We start from the raw sequence: 6,936 nt of genomic DNA, 5'->3' as shown, positions 1-6,936 counted from the left end.
AATGTAAATGTAATAAATAATTTTGTAGCGATTGGATTTGTGGACATTTTATATCAGTCTAGATCTTTTCCTTTTCTTTTTTTAAAAGATTTTATTTTTAAGTAATCTTTACACCCAATATGGGGGTCAAACTTACAACCCGAAGATTAAGAGTTGCATGCTCTACCACTGACCAGCCAGATGCCCCTAGATCTTTTTATTAAAGGGCCCTATAGTAAATACTTTCAGCTTTGTGGCATGGCTGTTGGCTGTGAGAGCCATGTTGTGTGCAAATAAAACATTATTTATAAAAGCAGACAGTGGGCTGTACTTTGTGTACTTAAAGCTTCAAATAATCAGTTGTGGTAAGACTATAATTTTGTTTTAAATTGTTTAGGATATTTATTTGTTTGCTTTTTAGAGAGAGACAGTGAGAGAGCACGTGCGAGTACATGCATGCACGCACTAGCAGGGAAGGGGCAGAGGGAGAGGGAGTAAGACCATGAGATTATGACCTGAGTCAAAATCAAGACATGGACCCTTAACCGACTGAGCCACTCAGGCACCCCTAGGATATTTATGGAATTGAGTTTATAATCAGTGTTCAAATATTTATGAAAAATTATTCTCCAAATGTGGTTTGTTAAAATTGTGCTGTGTTTAATAAATTGTGAATTCCCATACAAGTGATGAGCAAACCCACTTTCTCTTCTCTCTGAGCACATACAACCAGAGTACATTTCCCCACCTCACCTACAGTTAGGGTACTTGTGGGACTGAACTGCAGTCAATAGACTATGAGCATGAGTGACATACATCAGTTCCAGACCTGATCCATAAATCCACCTGTGGGGCACCTAGGTGGCCCTGTCTGTTAAGCGTCTGACTCTTGATTTCAGCTCAGGTCATGATCTCACTGTTCGTGATATGAAGCCCCACGTAACCTGCTTGAGATTCTCCTTCTCCCTCTATCTCTGCCCCTCCCCCACTTATGCTCAAACTCTCAAATAAACTTTAAAAAAAAAAGAAGCCTCTGCCTTGCCTCCCAGTCCACACACTGAGCACGCACAACTCTGAGGTTCTGGGGGAGGGCAGAGCCAGGACCTGGAAGGTGTCATCCACTGAGTGGGAAACCTGCTTTGAGCTTCCCATGAGTGAGCAACAAAATTCTCTCGTATTGAGCCACGGACATTTTGGGTTTAGCTGTCACAGCCAATAATGTTATCTTAATTATAGTAATGGCAGATAGCAATGGAGATTTATTATCTTATTCCGGAATATCTTTGAAGGGGGTAGGGTGGAGGAAGGCAAGAAGATGGAATTTTGACATCCATCTGTCCGTATATCTAACAAGTATTTATTGAGGATTTATATGGTTAAGTTCTGAAGAGACGAAGACAAAGACCCAGCCCCCATCTTCAAAGACCTCGGCCAGAGGGAGCAGGCACTTATGCTAACAAATAATTTTTTTAAGTTTATTTATCAGAAGGGGAGAGAGTGAGTGAGTGAGCAAGCAGGGGAGGGGCAGAGAAGAGGAGAAAGAGAATGCCAAGCAGGCTCCTCACCGCCGTCTTGAATGTGGGGCTTGAACTCACGAACCACGAGATCATGACCTGAGCCAAAGTCAGACGCTTAACCAACTGAACCAGTCAGGTGCCCCTAACAAATAATTGTAATACAGCACTTAGCATGTCCTGGGATAGAAATATATCCATGTGAGTGGGTAGGATAGAGGAGGGAATTCCCATTTCAGGGCAAGGAGAGACCAGCTTCTTTCAAGGGCACACAAGGCTGCCGCAGCCTGGGGCCAGCTGGGACTGTAACTTATCAGGGGGAGGCTGGGGAGAGTAAGAGTACTAGGTCCCCCCAGGCAGGTGGCAAGAGGCAGGTGGTGGGGTCCCGGATTGAGCTCTGCATAAAAAACACAGGATTCAGGGGAAATCTACTCTCACCGCACTACCATTAAGAAAAGGCTGCCGGATGAGCTGGGCAACGGGCTTGGGTAAACTTGTGGCGACTCCTGCAAGGAAAGATGGTTGATGCCGCATAGTTCTTCCCTTGGCCTCCAGAGGGCGCACGAATGCGTCCTACAAAGGCTCACTCTTGCAATATAGTCGTCTCCACCCCAAGAGACGTTTTTTTTCTGTGGTTTCAGTTACCCCAAGTCAACCGCCCACTGGAAGCGGACGATCCTCTTTCTGATGCATAACCAGAAAGCCAGTAGTAGCCCAATGGTATGTCACCATGGCTGCGTCATTCACCTACTTCCTTCTCATCACGTAGGCATTTTATCATCTCGCATCATCACAGGAAAGGTAAGTATAGGACAATAAGATACTTTGAGAGAAAGAGAGACCACATTTACATAACTTTTATGACAGTTTATTGTTTTAATTGTTCTATATCATTGTTATTGCTATTAATCTCTTACTGTCCCTAATTGATAAATTACACGTTATCGTGGGTATGTATGTATAGGAAAACACACGGTATACATAGGGTTCAGTATGATATATGGTTTTAGGCATCCACTAGGGACCTTAAGATGTATCCCCCATGGATAAGGAGGGACTTCTGTATACACATGGTGTCTACTGCGTGTCAGGTACAGCTCCAATCCCACTGTCTAGTAGGCAGTGGGGACAACAGACACATAAATAGAACATTACACACCATACCTGTGATTAGTTCACCGAGAGACATGTATGAAGGATATGATCGGAACTCAGAGAAGGGTTTGGCTATGTGTCCATAATAGGTAAAGCCTCCTTTCCTTGCCTTCTGGGGTTTACACACCAAGTTCTTGTTTTCTCTACACAATAAAAAGTAGCTCTTTATTGAACAGATGCTGGATGGCCGGCACTTTATACATCTGAACACACTGGATTTTGTTGAATCCTTATAACAATCCCTTTCCAGATGAGTAAATGGAAAGGTTAACTAGTAAGTGAAAGTGCCAGGATTTGAATACAGACCTGCCAGCGTTGAAATAAATCCTATGCTTTAGGCATTCTGTTCTAGGGCACCCCAGGAACTGAACACTTTGCTATTCAGGCTCCCCCAGGCCTTCTCTCCTCCGAATCGGGACCCATTCCACCCCAGAGATCAAGGACACTATCTCTCTGCATGTCCCTCTGAGAGCCATAGCGGACTATCTCTGGACTGTCTCCATCCCTACCCTACCTTCCTATGTGACACTGGGTAGATCTCCATGGCCTTTGCTTGGGGTGCTGGTCAGTCGGGTCTCCTTCTGACAGCCCGGTCTTCTCCTACTGTGGGTATTTTATGGCCACTGTTGCCTGTACAGCTTTAGGCTTGGGATTTCTCCTGCCTCCAGTGCTGCCTCCGACTTCGCACACAAATGCTCCCCAGTGTGATGTCGTCCTCAAATTCTGCCTTCTCCAGGGTGATAACTCACCAATCCGAAACGTCCTCTGCCTTCACTTTGCCTGTTATCTTCATTTCTGGAACACTAATTAAATTGGTTTATCATATGTTATCCCAAGACATGGCTCTTCTATAATACTTTAATACGCTTTTAATAGGCACATTTCAATAAGCTTACAGTATAAGGTGCATTTAGAGTACAGCTTTATATTTTCCTGTTAGCATATTTTTGTTACTTTAGAAATATTAGGTTTATTGAGGTACACTTTAATAAAAACAAAATGCACCCATTTAAAGTGTATGCTTTGGGGCGCCTGGGTGGTTTAGTCGGTTAAGTGTCCGACTTTCGCTTAGGTCACGATCTCGCGGTTTGTGGGTTCGGGCCCTGCGTCGGGCTCTGTGCTGACTGCCAGCTCAGAGCCTGGAGCCTGTTTCAGTCTGTGACTCCCTCTCTCTCTGACCCTCCCCTGCTCACGCTGTCTCTCTCTCTCTCCTAGAAATAAATAAAACATAAAAAAAATAAAGTGTATGCTTTGATGAATCTTGACTTATTTATTCATTTATATTTTTGAGAGAGAGAGAGTGGTAGAGAGGCAGAGAGAGAGAAGGAGACAGAGGATCTGAAGCTGGCTCTGTGCTGAGAGCAGAGAGCCCAATGTGGGGCCTGAACTCAGCCAATTGAGCCACCCAGGTGCCCCTTGACAAATTTACATACCATGTTAGACTTCCATAATCAAAATAGAGGACATTCGTATCACCCAGAAAGAATATCATGTGTCCCTTCTCAGTCAATTCCCCACTTTCATCTTGGCCCAAGGGAATCACTGATATGGGTTCTGACCTCTTAGATTAGATTTGTCTTTTCTGGAGTTTCATATAAGTGAAATAAAAAATATGTTCTCTTGTGTCTGACTTCTTTCATTCAACATAATGTATTAGATATTCACCCCTGGACCTGTATTCCTATATACAGGAATTCAGTAGAACAGTAGTTTCATTGAATCAGTGCACCACGGTTTGCTTTTCCATTCTCCCATTATGGACATTGGAGCTTTCTTGGTCGTTGACGATAAAATTGCTATGGACACTTGTGTCTTAGGTTTTGTGTGGGAATATGTTTCCATTTATCTTTAGTCAATATCAAAGAGAAGACTTGCTCAGTCATCAGGTAAGGTTTTGTTTAACTTTATAAGAAACTACTAAATTATTTTTTAAAGTTTATGTATTTATTTTGAGAGAGAGAGAGCATGGGTAGGGAAGGGGCAGACAGAGAGATGGAGAGAGAATTTCAGCCAGGCTCCATGCTGTCATCACAGAGCCCGAGGCGGGGCTGAATCCCATGAACTGTGAGATCATGACCTCAGCCAAAATCAAGAGTCGGATGCTTAACTGACTGAGCCATCCAGGTGCCCCAGAAACTACTAAATTATTGACTGGTCACACCATTTTATATTCCCACTAGCAGTGTATGAGAATTCCAGTTGCTCCACATCTTCTTCAATACTTAGTGGTGTGAATCTTTTATAACCTCAGCCATTTTAGTGGATATGTAATGTTATCTCATTGAGGCTCTAACTTGCATCTCTCTGATGACCAATGATGTTAAGCATCTTTTCTTGTGTTTATTGGCCTGATGCATATCTTCTTTTATGAAGTGACTGTTGAAATCTTTTGCCTATTTTTATAATTTGATTGCTCGTCCTTTTTTTTTTTTATCGAGTTGTAAGAACTTTTTACATATTTAAGATACAATTTCTTTGTCAGATAAATGTATTTTTAATATCTTTTTCCAAGCTTAGGCTTGCCCTTTTATTTTCTTAACTATGTTTTTAAAAGGGTAAAGGTTTTAATACTAATGAAATGCCATTTACGATTTTTCTCTTTTGTGGTTTGTACTTTTTGTGTCTTCTCTAAATCTCTGCTTACCCCCAATTTTCAAATGTTGTCACCTATGTTTTCCTCTAGTAGTTATATTTTTAATTTTTTTTTAATGTTTATTTATTTTTGAGCGAGAGACAGAGCGTGAGCAGGGGAGGGACAGAGAGAGAGGGAAACACAGAATCTGAAGCAGACTCCAGGCTCTCAGCTGTCAGCACATAACCCAACAAAGAGCTTGAACTCACAAACTGTGAGATCATGATGTTAGCAACATCAGATGCTTAACCAACTGAGCCACTCAGGCACCCCTCCTCTATAGCTTTATCTTTTATATTTGGGTCTAAGATCCATTTTGAATTAACTTTTTGTATATGGTATGAAATAAGGGACAGATTTATTCCTTTTTTTCCCCATACAGACATAAGTTATTTCAGCTTAATTTGCTAAAACTCTATCCTTTTCCCCACTGAACTATTTTGGAGCCATTGTCAAAAATCAATTGTCTAATGAAACTACAGTAGTCAAGAGAGTGTGGTATGAGAGGCAAAATAGGCAAGCAGAACAGTGGAATAGAATAGAGCCCAGAAATACACCCACATGAATATAGTCCATTGATTTTTGCCAAAGAACAAAGGCAATTAGATGGAGAAAGGGTAGTTTTTTCAACAGATGGTGCTGGAACTACTGTACATTCACATGTCCCCCCCCCAAAAAAAAATTCTAGACACTGACCTTACACCTTTCACAAAAATTAACATAAAATGGGTCATAAACCTAAATGTAAAAGGCAGATGATAAAACTTTTAAAAGATAACATAGGCTATAAACCTATGGCTTTGGTGAGGACATTTTAGATGCAATACCACAAGCACAAGCCATAAAAGAAAATTTAAAATGTTTTCTTTGTGAAAGACATTGTAAAGAAAATGAAAAGACAAGCCACAGCAGAAAATATTTGCAAAAACCCATATCTGATAAAGGAGTTGCATCCAAACTAGACGAAGAACTCTTATAACTCGACAATAAGAAAATAAACACATTGATGCCAATACTGCCCACACTATTTTGTTCAATTAAAAAGTAGGCAAAAGAGCTCAAAAGACACTTCATCAAAGAAGATTAGAGAAATATATGAAAAGATGCTTAACATCATAGGTCATTAGGATATTGCAAATTAAAAGAATGATACTACTATACACCTATTAAAACTGCTAAAATCCAAACACTGATAATACCAGATGCTGACATGGATGTGGAGCAAAGGAACTCTCATCCATTGCTGTCGGGAATGCAAAAATGGTACAGCTACTTTAGCAGTCAGTTTGGCAGTTTCTTACAAAGCTAGAGATACTCTTATCCCATGATCCAGAAAATGCTCCCGTTAGTGTACCCAAATGAGGTGAAAACTTAGGTCCAAACAAAACCCTGCACATGGTTATTGATAGCAGCTTTATTCATAATTACTAAAATGTGGATACAACCAAGATGTCCTTCAATAGGTGGTAAATGAACTGTGGTACAGTTATATAATGGAATATTATTTTGTGGTAAAAGGAAATCAGCTATCGTGCTGGAAGGAATGGAGGATATGGAGGAATCTTCAATGCATATTATTAAGTGAAAGTAGACAATGTGAAAAGGCCATGTTCCAAATGCTTTCAACTGTATGACATTCTGGAAGGGCAAAACTAT

This window comes from Crocuta crocuta, unplaced genomic scaffold (genome assembly GCF_008692635.1).
Source record: "Crocuta crocuta isolate KB4526 unplaced genomic scaffold, BGI_CrCroc_1.0 scaffold18, whole genome shotgun sequence".
Lineage (NCBI taxonomy): Eukaryota > Metazoa > Chordata > Mammalia > Carnivora > Hyaenidae > Crocuta > Crocuta crocuta.
Note: the sequence above shows the minus strand (reverse complement) of the source record.